Consider the following 14527-nt stretch of genomic DNA (forward strand, 5'->3'; position numbering starts at 1 on the left):
GCCTTCTAAGACCCTATCTACAATACGGAATTGTCTTCACCTTAGACTTTCCTTGCTGAATAACTCTTAATCTTGCTGTATCTCCTAGCCTCTATTCTTTCTATTTGTGGTTTGTTTGCTTGTGTTCTTATTAATATTAACCCCATGTTTAACTTTTAATAAATCTTATATTTCCTGCTCAGAGTTACATCTTCTACAAATTAGGGTTTTCATGAAAAACTCCAATCTGGCAGGCAAAAATGTTTATCTAAGATGAGAGATCTAACAGATGTCCTGGCTTTAGACTGCCATGTATTTATATTTGTCCTGTGCCCAAATCATCTTGTGTGTTGCCCCCCAAGCAATCACCCAAAACCCAGCAATGGTATGGCATACCTTTGTTCAGACACTTTCTATGACACCACACTATTTATAGAAAAATCCGAATTTGCCTTCAAGGCCCCTCTCCAAGATTACAGCCCAGTCTTCATTTCCAGTCTCATTGAGATACGTTATGCTTCAGTCAGGGAAACAATTTGCTTTTGATAATGTGTGTGCCCTCGACGTTTCATTTTCTATGTGGTGGTGGATAGAGCTCCTGCACGATGCCCACCTATGGACACATGCTCACATCCTTTATTTCTTCAATACCGCCTTCTTCAGGAAATGCTCTCTCATCGTCTTTCTGAACCTCCCAGGGCAATTGGGACTTCTCTGATGACGTTTTTCGCTGTTTCATACGTATACTCACCTGTTTTCTCCTCAATTTCATCACTATCCTTGAAGGCCTGATCCATTTTCCTGACAGTAGGCCTACCCTAGGGTCGGTAGTCAATATACATTGGTGGACTATAGGCTTTTTTTAAAAAATAAATCATTAAGCCCTCTCATACTTTTCTCTATCTTTAACCCATTTTACTTCACTTGGTTAAAAAAAAAAAACATTTAGAGCTGCAGGAGGTTTCTGGGAGGGTCATAGAAACTGGGTTCAAAAGACCAATATTGTTTGGTTCCCATGTTTGAGGAATTTAAACAGTCTTGTGGGGGACACAGAGAGATAAATAGATAATTTCATTCAACATGGTCAATTCTATGGTCGAGGTAAGTACTGGGAACTACGGGAACCCATCAGGCAGAGCTTTGAAGTGGGTGCACAGTGGGCCAGGTGCAAGTCAGAGGATGACATCAAGAAACACACAAAAAAGAAAAACCTCGTCCGTCTCTGTTTGTGGGGGGAAAGGACAATGATATGCTTTATGTTTTGTGGTTGGGGATCAGGAGGGTCAGTCTGAGTGGTGGCCTGCAAACTGAGTCTTCCTGCCTGCTGAGTTAGTCGAGGTGCAAGGGTTATCTGAGCAGATGGTGTTTCAATATGGTTTTGGCATAAAAAGGGCCCAAATGTACTTTCCTGGTATACACCATCATACACTGAGAGTTTTGACTGAGGAAATGGATGAACAATAGGCTATACCTAATCTGAATGTACTCGAGAACTGGAGCCACTTATTTTTGGATCTTTCATGATGCCTGGATACTACCTTATGGTGTTTACTTTCCATCTATTTCCTTTAGAAAAACATCTTCCAAGATATTCTTAGATAGCCTCCATGACAACAAGTTGATGACTTAGACTCCCACATACTTTAGCTTCCATATTATTCATTAATTTATTTCCTAAGTGGACAGATAGTGGTTGGCCCTTGTCATTTCTGCTTAGACCCACCATAAGGTTTTGTGAGTACATGCAGTGTGCCCGTAGCAGATATCTTCATCTCTGGGAGCCCACCTGTTTCCCTAGGAGGAATTTCACTCTATGCAAAAGGAAATAGGTAAGTCTATTTGCAAGATAATCTTAAAATCATCACAGCTATTGAGGTGTGGTTTAAATGGGGCTTTCGGTCACTAAATAAAGGAGTGGGAAGAGAAATAACCTCTTAAGAAGTGAGGTGTATATATCTATTACAATTCCATTGACTGAGGGGCAATAGATTGGGGGTGGGAGGTTATCACTTTGTGAGGGGTGAAATGTCTAATTATTACATTGTTTTGTATACCTGAAACAAAAACAAACAAACAAACAAAAAATAGAAGTGAGGTGTAAATTGCTGTGCAAAAAGTGGTCAGATCCCATTCAATTCTTGTAAGTTATTACTTATAGTTTTGTTCCCATTGATTTTTGTTCCCATGTCACTCTATCTTGGTTTCATCTTATTTTTCCTATCCTCATTTCTTCCATGTTCTAATTTCTTCATCCCCCTAGTTTTCAATTTTATTTTATCTCGTATGTATTTTGCATCCTTTCTGGAACCGATGCTTTTATGAGACCTTCTATACTGAATATATTATCATAGAGTTTCAGGTGAAAACTGGGATTGTATCCGGCCATATGGCACAGGGAGAACACTGCTCAGGATCAGATGGTTTTCTCCATTTTCCACTCTTGTGGCTAGACTAAGAGGGTTTCCTACTGGGGGTGACATTTCTGAAGACGACTCATGCTTATGTCTGCACAAATGGATAGCATTCATTACTTTAATGTGTGTTATCTTGTCCTCACTTCTGCCTTCTAGATTATAAATTTCTCAAACAAGAAGTCAGAAATACTGTGAGATCTTTGAAAGCAGGAAACTGTGTTGCTCAAAGCACTAGCATAGGGCTCGCCACAATAATAAACACTTGTTGATTTATTTCCATTTTGAGACTATGAAGACTACACAACTTTAAAATCCACGAATATGTTTTTGTCTGAATATGCCTATATATAAAAAATGGTAAATGGCAGGTATTTGGGACAACATCATTTTTAGGTCCTGAATCTTGGTGTTAATTTTTCAAGGGGATGTCAGAATCCCCGGTTTTTCTCATAAATTGAGGATCCGACCTTTCATGATGTAAATATAGACAAGAATCTGGGGTCTCATGAGTGGAAGGAGTTAGCCTATTACAATGAGCATTTGGTCCAGGTGATCATATAATTCTCTGTTCCCTCTGAATAATAATAATGTCCTATGAGACCCTAGTGCAATGGAATATTAATGTGTTATGAAGAAGAAATAGTTCCAATCCATTTATGTTTCAGAAATTCTGAATTATTAAAATTGGACAGATTTCTTTATTGCAGGGTTATTTCAGGACTTGAATGGCTAATGTACCTTTTGAAATTCTAAAAGGTAGAGATATTATATATAGTGTTTTCTAAGACTATTCTACTACAGAACCAACCCCACGCTGAGTCCTTTCTCCAAGGTACTTTTCAACGAGCTCATGTTCTGTCAGCCCTAAATTGGGAAACTATCAGAGAAATGGCCACACCCAACTGCTAGGACCACCATCAGTACCAACGTCACCACTCCCTCTTACATATGGATAGCACTTGAGGCTTTTCAAAGCACTTCCACATGTACTAACTATCTCCTTTCATTTTCATTAGCTGTGGTCAGTGTAGGGCAGTACTACTTTTTAACCTAGTGGCTGAGAAAAGAGACATATTATCCCAATATTGCTGCCTTAGTAATCAGAGAATTATTGAGTTGCATTAGGGTAAAGAGAACACAGGCCCGTGTCTGGAGAATCTTTGCATTTATAAAGAATAGAGTTTTCCCTTGTTTTTTATTTTGCAAACATTTCTACTGTATATGGTGATAGCCATATGGTTTCAGACAGTGTCCCATGTGGATGGAGATACACTTCAGGTGGTTTGACTCAATGTTACAAATGAATTTGCCTGTGTAAAATGGATTGACTCAATATTAGACCAGAATAGAATCGAGGGAAAATTGGGGATAAAGTTTGAAATCTAAACCAAGAATCTCATTTATAGCAGAGAAGTTTATACAGGTATGTTACACATTCTGAACATGGACAACTCATTGGGGATACTTTGGAAACTTTCCTCTGTCCTGAATTTGTATTTGGAAATTCATATATTTCCATTACTGTTTTTGATTTTTCTTACTTGATGCTAACATAAGGCCGCTTTCTCTGGGTGGGTGTAAACAACATGTTGTGGGCAGGCCAAAGTTAAACAGCAGTAATCTGGGCTGATAGATTAGTATCTGGTGTTTTTTTGTTTTGTTTTGTTTTGTTGTTTTTTTACTTGAATGGACATTTGGAGACAGATGGAGAGGAAAGGGCTTGTGATTAATGGGAGTGAATCTTCCAGACAACATTCGTCTAAAAAGACATTCTTTTTATACGTAAATCCATTTTTCCCATGTAAACCCTTTTTTCTTAAAGCAGAAGGCGTTAGCATGGTGCCAACGGAGTGAGTGGTACCAAAGAGATTCATTTCCTGATGACCCTGAATAGTACAGATTTCTGAAGAGCCCTAAGAGCAAAAATAAAAAAAATAATAACCAAAGTGAAAAAATGAGTAAGAGCAATAGAGCTCTTTAACCCTAGTTTAGGCCTTTGTACACTTGCAGGCTGAGTGGCTGCAAATGTTTTGTAGCATCTGCCTTGACAATACAGGGTGGGATGCTGACATGCCCATCTTGGGCAGAGGCCCTGGCATTGTACAGCTCTCCTCTGTGCCCCCGCCAGAGGATCAGGGTCAGCTGGTGTCAGGGCAGACGCTATGAAACATTTGCAGCCACTCAGCCTGCAAGTGTTCAAAGGTCAATGCCTAAACTAAGGTTAAAGAGCTCTATTGCTCTTACTCATTTTTTTTGGCTGGAATGCTTGTCTATGACTAGGGCCAGGGTAGTGGGCCATGGGGCACTGAACTATTCAAGATGGAGAGGACATAGCTGGGGAATCAGCGTAAGACTTGATCTGTTAAGGAAAGTTGAGAGTCAAACATCTGTGTTCTTCAATCTGTGTTCCTGGAACACAGAGTCACATTCAATAAATATTTAAGGAAAAATATGGATCAAGGAATAAAAATGACAAGGGTACCAAGTCAGAATAACAGGTCTGATGCGGATAGGCAGGATGGAAATCAGGGTGCTCTGCTAAGAGGCCAAGACGGCATCAAGGATAAAGAGGAAAAATCCTCGTAGCCAGGTTGTGTCTGGATAAAAATTGACATAGTGTTGGAAACAGAAACAAGAAAACCAAGAGTGTATAGAGAGTGTGACTCTAGCCACCCTTATTAAAGGGTAGATGGATTGGTGGTAAACTCCAGGTACATATTCTCATGTTTTCATGCTATACGTGTTGTATACTGGCATATACTTGTTAACTGTTCCAGATATGGGATCAATTCTTCTTCATTATCTATAAAATTCCCAATTATGCAGACACCTTTAGATATTGATAAAGAAGTAGAAAGACCCAATGGAAATTTCAAATCTTGTTTCATCTCCCGTGAAGGTGGAACTCCTTGGTAAGCAGCACTCTCATACACAGATGCACAGTCAGCAGGAACGTGCTGGGTGGCAGGGAAAGCCAGCCTAAGTTTAAAGTTTAACCAGAGAAAATACGAATTAGTAGGATAATCAATGTGGACATTTGGAAGAACCCATAATGCAAGTGGCAGGCAGAATTGATTCTTTCTGGTCCTTGTTTATCAGTTTGTCATGTCCCTTGAGTAAGCTTCAAGAAATAAGAGGTTTAAGATTTGTGTCATTCTCATCAACCATTCTATTGCATTAGTAGTGGTTATAGCTCTGGTTTCTGTTTATACCATGGGACCACTTTTTAGCAAATTCAGCTTGTGGCAGTTTGCCCATTATTTACATGTTACTTTAAAGCACGTTGCTAATGGAGAATGAATGGCTTGATTTTTCAGAGATGAGAATAGTAATGTCTGGGTTATCATGGGACTCACCATGTACACACTTCACTTGTCACCATCTTATTAAGTCAATTTCCAAAAAGCAATTGCCAAACTTCTTGGCATGCATATCTATCATCCATATATGGGAATCATTAGACTATGTAAATGCTGCCTGCTTTTCAGTCATCTGTGCTTTATGTTCACTGGGTGGAGTTACTCAGTAATATAAATAAGTCACAGACAAAGTCTTAGACAAGAAGTTCTTTGGACTGGGGAATAATATGTTTTTTTTGTTTTAAATGTGTTTGTTGCTTCCATATGAGTTTTTGTTTGTGTTTTGGATTACAGCCATTGCCACCATTGTGCAAAAGCCAGAAAGAAATTTAATCTGGTGTTGCCCACAGGGGTTGTGATTTATTATAGTTTTCAGTTTTCACTACATTTTACCGAGTCAATGGACCCAGATGCAACATACCTCCACTGCAGAGATCTAAGGCACATACGTTCAAAAACATTGTTTCATAATTAAACCATGGTCCTTTCTCTTTAGATTTCCTTAAAGATAAAACTCCTTTAAAAATGATCCTGCTTTCCTAATTAGAGGTTCCCCCAATTATTTTTCAGAAATAGTATATCTAGTTTTTGGCTTCCTGAGAAACATCTGACAAAGAATAATTTTATAAACATATGATTAATTTAATTTCTTACATTTCTATATCTTACATCTATTTGCCAGTATAGTTACTCCTTCAGTTTTGTAAAATAAATTAAATTCTGAAAAACAATGAAATTTTTCAGAGCACAGTTGAGAAGGAATTTCATGTAACCCTCTTCCATGCATTCTTCAATGTCTAGCCTTGCACCTCTCTTAGATGCCTCATTGATTGTCAATTGTTTTTATGCTTCTCTCTCTTTTGCCTTCTGTATCCAGACTATTGTCAAGTCCTATTTATTTGGTCAACATCTCTTTCACCTTTTCCATTCATTCAGCTTGTACTTATTGAGCCTCTACTTTGTGCCTGGAAAGGGTTAATCATGGGGTATCATGGGCATTGGTACAGGCCTAGTCACTTCTCTTTTAGTCCATTGAACTTGCCCTTTAGGGGCCTCAAAACATTCTTCTATCCAGTACCACATTTTGTCTCTTGATAGCTTGACTCGTTTCATTTTTCATACTTGGCTACTGGGGAAGGCAGAATAATGCCTTCCCAAAGATGGCCAGTCCTAATTCCTAGATCTTGAGAATATGTTACCTTATGTGGCACCATGGACTTTGCAGATGTGGTTATGTTAAGGATGTTGAGGTTGGGTTCGCTTGGATGATCTGAATAGGTGCTGTCCAATCACGAGTTCTTAAAAACAGAAAGCCCTTCCTAGCTGTGTTCAGACAAAGAGATGTGATAAAAGAAGGGTCAGAGAGATGCTGCATTGATGACTTTGTAGAAGAAGGGGGCCATGTGCCAAGGAGTATAGACAGCCTTTAGAAGCTGGGAAAGGCAAGGAAATAGTTTCTCCCCCAGAGCCTCTAGAAAGGAATTCAGACCTTCTGATACTTTGATTTTAGACAGTGAGATCCAGGTTAGACTTTCACAGATTGGTAATATAATACATTTGTGTTGTCTTAAGGGACTAGATTTGTGGTAACTTGACATGGCAGCAATAGAAAATTAATGCATCTCTCCCTAGCCATGGGCTTTTGTCCTTGGATTGACTTTTGGCATCTCCTGCCTAATGGCTTCTCTACGTTGCCCTCAGTTATCTCCATTCAACCCTTCTGGGATCTCAAAGTGAGGATATCATCTGTCTTGATATCCACTACTGACTGTGCGTTCTTCTCCTTTTAGTTTCTTTTCTGCTAATAGTTTCTCTGGGCTTAACATAACTATTTTTCCATCCTATAGTACCTTCTTCCTTCCACACACCTTCTACACTAGACTGGGTTTCAAGGCTTTGTATTATTTTACTTTAAACTATCTTTTGATCCTGTCTCTTCCAGTTCCTTGTGGTCAAGCATGTTTCAGTTCAATTATACTTACTTCCCATTATTTTCACACATAATCTCAACTTTAGAGGTTTGAATCAGTCGGGACAGGCTCCGTCATGCTGTAAAAACAAAGCAACCTCAAAATCTTAGTGACTTCAAAAATATCTGCATGGATCATTTGAAAGCACTGCTCCACATTTCTTATAAACTTGATGGAGCAGCAACCATCTCAGAATCGTTGACCACTATGCAGTAGAAGAGAGCTGTGTTTGAGAGCAGCAGGTATGCTCAGTCAAGAAGTGACATCTGTCCCTTTGACTTTCAACTCATTATCTAGACCTATCCACATGGTTCCACTGAAGAGGACTACAGATCATAAGCCTATTATTTATTTATGTGGAAGACGGCCATTGCCACCACTCCATAACCCTCTATAAAAAGGACTGGAGAACAACTTCACATCTTCCAAGTCTGTCCACAGAGACCCTCTCCTGCGAACAAGATTTCTTGGGGTGTACCTGGTCATAAAACAGTGACGTGGTTATTTTACTGTATCCACAGCTTACATCTTGACTGCATTATGAGAACTTTAGAGGGAGGAAAATGTTTGCTCAGTCACCATAATCATGCATTGAACTTCTACTGAATGCAAAACGCAGCCAAGTGCTTGGGAACTAAAATGATGAACTAGACATCCTGCTGGGATATGGTGTCCATTCGGTGCAGGTGGGGCTCTGGGATAAAAGGCTAACCCCTACTTGGGCAGTCAGAAAGGAGATGGTCAGGAAGGCAGGTGGGACAAATAAGGGAGTGCATTGGGCTTATAAATTTCGGCCAAGGTTTGAATAGGCTTTTGAAGATAAGTTTCTTATAGTTTACTTCACAATGTCTGGAGGAACTTGCATGAAACTGAATTTTGTGGAATTCGAAAACATATTAATTAAGGTGTGGTACTAGAGTGGAAAGAACACATGTTTTGGAATTAAGCACATCTGAACAGGATTCTTAGATCTGTCCTACATTACTGTGTAATCTTGGGAAAATCACTCAACTTCTCTGAGACTTGGCTTCCTCATTTGTAAAATGATTAATAGAGTTCTCAAAAGATTAATGAGAAAACAGAAAACATACTTATGCTGGGACCTAGGCTCTAAATAAACATTTGTTTCCTTCAGTTTCCTTTGTGAGATACACAGGTGCTAATATTTCATTTAATTTTATACCAGGTTCTGTATAGTACCATTAAAAAATTATTTTATGAAGACATTACCTTTGCATAAGTTTGGCCATTATATGTAGTTTTCATTTCTCTCTCTCTCTCTCTCTCTCTCTCTCTCTGTCTCTCTCTCTCGTATTTTTTTATTGTGGTATACTTCACATACCATAAAATTAATGCTTTTTAAGTGTACACTTCAATGATTGTTATTATAGTCACAAACTTATACAAGCAACATCACTATTTAATTCCATAACATTTTATCACTCCCTGAGAGAAACCCCACACCCATTAGCAGTCACTCCTCATTCTGTCCTTCTCCTAGACCCTGGCAACCACTAATCTACTTTTATTATAATAATCCATTTCATATAAACACAATCATATAATATGTGGCCTTTTGTGTCTGGATTCTTTCACTTAGTGTAATGTTTTCAAGATTTATTCATGTTGTATCAGTACGTCATACTACTTTTTTATTGCCAAATAATATTCCTTTGCGTGGACATACCATGTTTTTGTTTATCCATGCATCAGTTGATGGACATTTGGGTTGTTGCCACTATTTGACTACTAGGAATAATGCTACTATTAACACTGATGTACAAGTTTTGTTCAGTCATATGTCTTTATTTCTCTTGGGTATATCCTAGGAGTGGAGTTTCTGGGTCATATGGTAACTCTATGGTTACTGTTTGAGGAACTGCCAAACAGTTTTCCAACATGGTGGCACTATTTTTCATTCCCACCAGCAATGTATAAGAACTACTAGAAATCTTTGTCAACACTTTTTATTGCTCATCTTTTTTATTATTACCTTATTGTCCATCTTTCAGATTATAGCCATCGTACTAGGTGTGAAGTGATATTTCATTGTGGTTTTGATTTGCATTTACATGATGACTAATGATGTTAAATATATTTTTCATGCTTATTGGCCTTTGGTTTATCTTCTTTGGAGAAATGTCTCTTTCAATCAGTTTTCTTTCTTTTTGCACCATCTCCTCTTGTTTAAAGGTTGCTTTTCTCTTTACACTGCTACATTCTGATTACTCAATCCACAGCTGTAGTATTGAGCAACAGTTATGTATCAAGTATGGTGCAAAGTGCTGGGAAACATAGATGAATAAGGCTTGGTTTCTCTGCTGATGCCCTTTGATATCTGGACATATTTAAATGGATATTGCAGTATACTAAGATGCAGTCACAGGAAGAGAATCAAATACTGGGGAAGCTCCAACAAGGGGGGCAGCTTGCTGTCCTGAGGCCATCTGAGGTGGCTTCAAGGAAGAGGGTCCCTGGAGTGTCTTCCCACATTCTGATTCCCTGAATCTAGGATATCCTTCCCTTTCAATGTGTACATTTTGTTGTATTAAATGGAGAAATTATATTGCACATCAAGATGTGCAGCCCCACAGTTAGTAATGTTTGAGTTCACTAGAAAAAATTGACTAGTAGAATGCTCCTCAATTCTTGACTCACATAGGTAGGACCAGGCTTTATTTGTCTTTGTATCTGAGGCCATAGTGTATGTTGAATGAATGAATCATTTCAGATAGAAGGGGGAATTACAAACCACATTTTGGAGCCTCAACTGTAATTTTTCTTTTCACACTTGAGACCCAAATAATAATAATATTCACTTTTGTGAATATTTGTGAACCCAAATGTCCATCAATTGATGCATGGATAAACCATTGCATGGTATATCCATGCAATGGAATATTTTGTCAAATGCTTTTTCTGCATCTATTAGTATGATTATATGATTTTCATCCCTCATTTTGCTTATGTGGTGTATCACATTCATTGATTTGTGGATATTGGACCAACCTTGCATTCCAGGAATATCCCACTTGATCATTGTAATTCCACTCTGCTCTTTTTAATACATTGCTGAATTAGGTTTGCTAATACATTGTGAAGGATTTTTGCATCTATGTTCATCAGGGATATTGGTCTATAATTTTTTTTTTTTTTTTTGTAGTGACTTCTTCTGGTTTTGAAATGAGGGTAATACTGGCCTTATAAAATGAGCTTGGGTGCCTTCCCTCCTCCTGAATATTTTTGGAATAGTTTGAGAGGGATAAGTGTTAATTCTTCTTTAATAGTTTAGTAAAAATCACCTGTGAGGCCATCCAGTCTAGGACTTTTGCTTGTTGGGAGTTTATTGATTACTCATTTGATTTCGTTAGTAGTTATCAATCTGTTCAGATTTTGTGTTTCTTCTTGACTCAGTCTTGGAAGATTGTATGTTACTAGGAACTTACATATTTCTTCCATTACTGCCAACTCAAAGAGGTCTGCTTGCCTGCGCACATCTAAGCCAAAAGAAAACACAAACAGGAGTTTGCATCAAAGAAAGTAAGGGTTTATTTAAGGAATTGGCTCCAAATCCAGAGACACAGGTGAGCTAGTGCTCCCAAAAACCTGGCTCCTGGTGACCTCTAATGGCTAAATTACACAAGGGAAAAATCATTCATTATGGTTGCTATGGGAGTTGGGGCTGGGGGCTCTACTGATTGGTTGGGGCTAAGGCAGGGAGCAGATGATCATGGCTTTAGGCCCTGGTGTCAGTCATGGCATTGTTCTGTCTGGTTTCCAGGGGTTGCGGTCCTTGGAACTGTTCTGTTCTCATGAGTCTGGAGCTGTGACATAAGTGAAGCCAAGATGTTAGTTTTGTTTTAGTAAACCCTTACTCATTGTTTGAGGTTTAGTTATTATATCCTAGTCATGGTTGATAGACCTGCAGCTTTATTCTTAAGTTCTGGTGTAGACCAGAATCTAATGTCCTAAGGGCTTAATGACTAGAAGGAGCAGACATACAATATAAGTACAGGTAGGAGGATCCTGGAAAAGAATCAAGGGAATTATAGTTCTATCAGGATAAACAAAACTAGCTTGGATTAAAGCAGAATGCATAAAGTTCATACATGGTTATACTTCCAGATTGTCCAATTTGTTGGCATATAATTGTAGCATTTTCTTGTAATCCTTTATATTTCTGTGTTGTCAGTTGTCACTTTTCTTATATTTCTGATTTTATTTATTTGGGTTTTCTTTTTCTCTTTTTTTCTTGATGAGTCTGGTTAAAGGTTTATCAAGTTTGTTCATGTCTTCAAAGAACCAGCTCTTGGTTTCACTGCTTTTTTTGTATTTTTTTTAACTCTATTTTGTTTACTTCTTCTCTGATCTTTATTATCTCCTTCCTTCTACTCACTTTGGGCTTTCTTTCTTTTTTTTTTTTGTTTTGTTTATTGGGGTGACAATTGTTAGTAAAGTTACATAGGTTTCAGGTGTACAATTCTGTAGTACGTCGTCTGTATATCACATTGTGTGTTCATCACCCAAAGTCAGTTCTTTTTCCATCACCATATATTTTATCTCTTTTCCCCTCACCTACTTTGGGCTTACTTTGTTGTTCTTTTTCTAGTTCCTTTAGGTGTAAGGTTAGATTGTTTATTTGAGATTTCCTTTGTTTCTTGAGGTAGGCCTGTACTGCTATGAATTTCCCTCTTAGCACTGCTTTTACTGTGTCCTAGATTTTGGCTCGTGTTTTTATTTTCATTTATCTCAAGGCATTTTTTAATTTCTTTCTTGATCTTATTTTAACCCATTTGTTGTTCATTAGCATGTTACTTAGCTTCCATGTGTTTGTGTGTTTTTCAGTTTTTTTCTTGTAATTGATTTCTAGTTTCATACCATTGTGGTCAGAGAAGATGCTTGATATGAATTCAATTTTCTTAAATTTGTTGAGAGTTGTTTTATGGCTTATCATGTGGTCTGTCCTGGAAAATGTTCCATGTGCACTTAAAGAATGTAAATTCTGCTGCTTTTGGATGAAATGTTCTAAACTATCAATTGAATCCATCTGGTCTAATGTGTTTTTTTTAAGGCACTGTTCCCTTGTTGATTTTCTGTCTGGATGATCTACCCATTGATGTCAATTTGGTATTAAAATCCCTTACAATTGCTGTATTACTGTTGATCTCTTCCCTTATGTCCATTGATATATTTGCTTTATAAATGTAGGTGCTCCTACATTGGGTGCCTAAATGTTTACAAGGGTAATATCCTTTTGTTGGTTTGGTCCTTTTATTGTTATGTAGTGTCCTTCTTTGTTTCTTGTTACAGCCTTTGTTTTAAAGCCTATTTTGTCTGGTATACTCCAACTTTTTTTTTTTTTCCATTTTCATTTGCATGAAATATCCTTTACCATCCCTTTACTTTCAGTATTTGGGTGTCTTTCAATCTGAAATGGGTCTTGTCATGTGGGAGACCCTGCTCACTGCGCCATGTGTCATTCAGAGCGGCCTGCAGGGTCTCAGCTCCCGCTGCCCACATAAGAACGCAGGATGTGGCTAGGCCAAAAAGGAATGCCAGCGGAGCCATAGATAGGGGAGTCACACAACTGTAGTCTCGCTGGCAGCTGGGTTGGAGACACAGGAAGCAGGAGCCACACTATCTGCAACCTGCCATCCACTTCTGTCTGCCAACCAACTTCACTTGCTAGCTGCAATCCACCTCTCTGCAATCCGCAATCCACACTCCGCCGCTTGCTAGCTCAGCCACCATCTTCCTGCTAGCCCCCATTTTCTGCTAGTGTAGTCACGGCAGTTATATTCGTGGTCAATGACTCACTGGTTACAGCTGACGGCCAACTAGCCACAGTTGATGGCCATCCAATCACAGTTGATGGCCATTTACTACCTGAGCCAGCACCTTTCTATGTGAGGCCAGGAGCCTGGAAACTGCTCTCTGGGGCTCTGTCCCCACAGTCTCTTGTAGACAGAATATGTATGGGCCTTGTTTTCTTACCCATTCAGCCACCCTATGTCTTTTGATTGGAGCATTTAAGCCATTTACATTTAAAGTGATTATTGATAGGTATGTGTCACTTTATTATTAATAGTTATGTTCCCCTCACCCCATGTTTTCTTTTTAGAGAAGTCCTTTTAACATTTCTTATAATACTGGTTTGGTGGCGATGAACTCTTAGCTTTTTCTTGTCTGGGAAGCTCTTGATCTCTCCTTTGATTCTAAATGATAGCCTTGCTGTGTAGAGTAGTCTTGGCTGTAGGTCATAGCTGTTCATCACTTTGAATATTTCATGCCAATCCCTTCTGGCCTGCAAAGTTTCTTGTGAGAAATCAGCTGACAATTTTATGGGAACTCCCTTATAGGTAACTAGTAGCCTTTCTCTTGCTGCTTTTAGGATTCTCTCATTGTTTTTAACCTTTGCCCTTTTAATTACATTGTGTCTTGGTGTGGGCCTGTTTGATTTAATCTTGTTTGGCACTCTTTGCACTTCCTGGATGTGTATGTCTATTTCCTTTGCATGTTAGATTAGTTTTCCATTATTATTTCTTCAAATAGGTTTTCAATTACTCACTCTCTCTCTTCTCCTTCTGGTACCCCATATGATGCAAATGTTGGTACACTTGATGTTGTCCCAGAGACCCCATTAACTATCCTCATTTTGGGGGATTCTTTTTTTCTTTTTGTTGTTCTGATTCGGTATTTTCTGCTACATGTCTTCCAAATAGCTGATTTGATCCTCTATTTCATCTAATCTGCCGTCAATTCCTGGTGTATTCTTTGTTTCAATTATTATATTCTTCATTTATGA

General features: G+C 38.4%; 1 long non-coding RNA gene across 7 annotated transcripts in view; it reads left to right on the plus strand.

Moving 5' to 3' along the window:
• Nucleotides 1–14527, plus strand: part of LOC109460765 (uncharacterized) — a 318121-nt gene that overhangs the window by 5366 nt on the left and 298228 nt on the right. The gene's annotated exons all lie outside the window — the stretch shown is intronic.

This window comes from Rhinolophus sinicus, chromosome 17 (assembly GCF_057876585.1).
Source record: "Rhinolophus sinicus isolate RSI-liver-muscle chromosome 17, RSI-T2T, whole genome shotgun sequence".
Classification (NCBI taxonomy): Eukaryota; Metazoa; Chordata; class Mammalia; order Chiroptera; family Rhinolophidae; genus Rhinolophus; species Rhinolophus sinicus.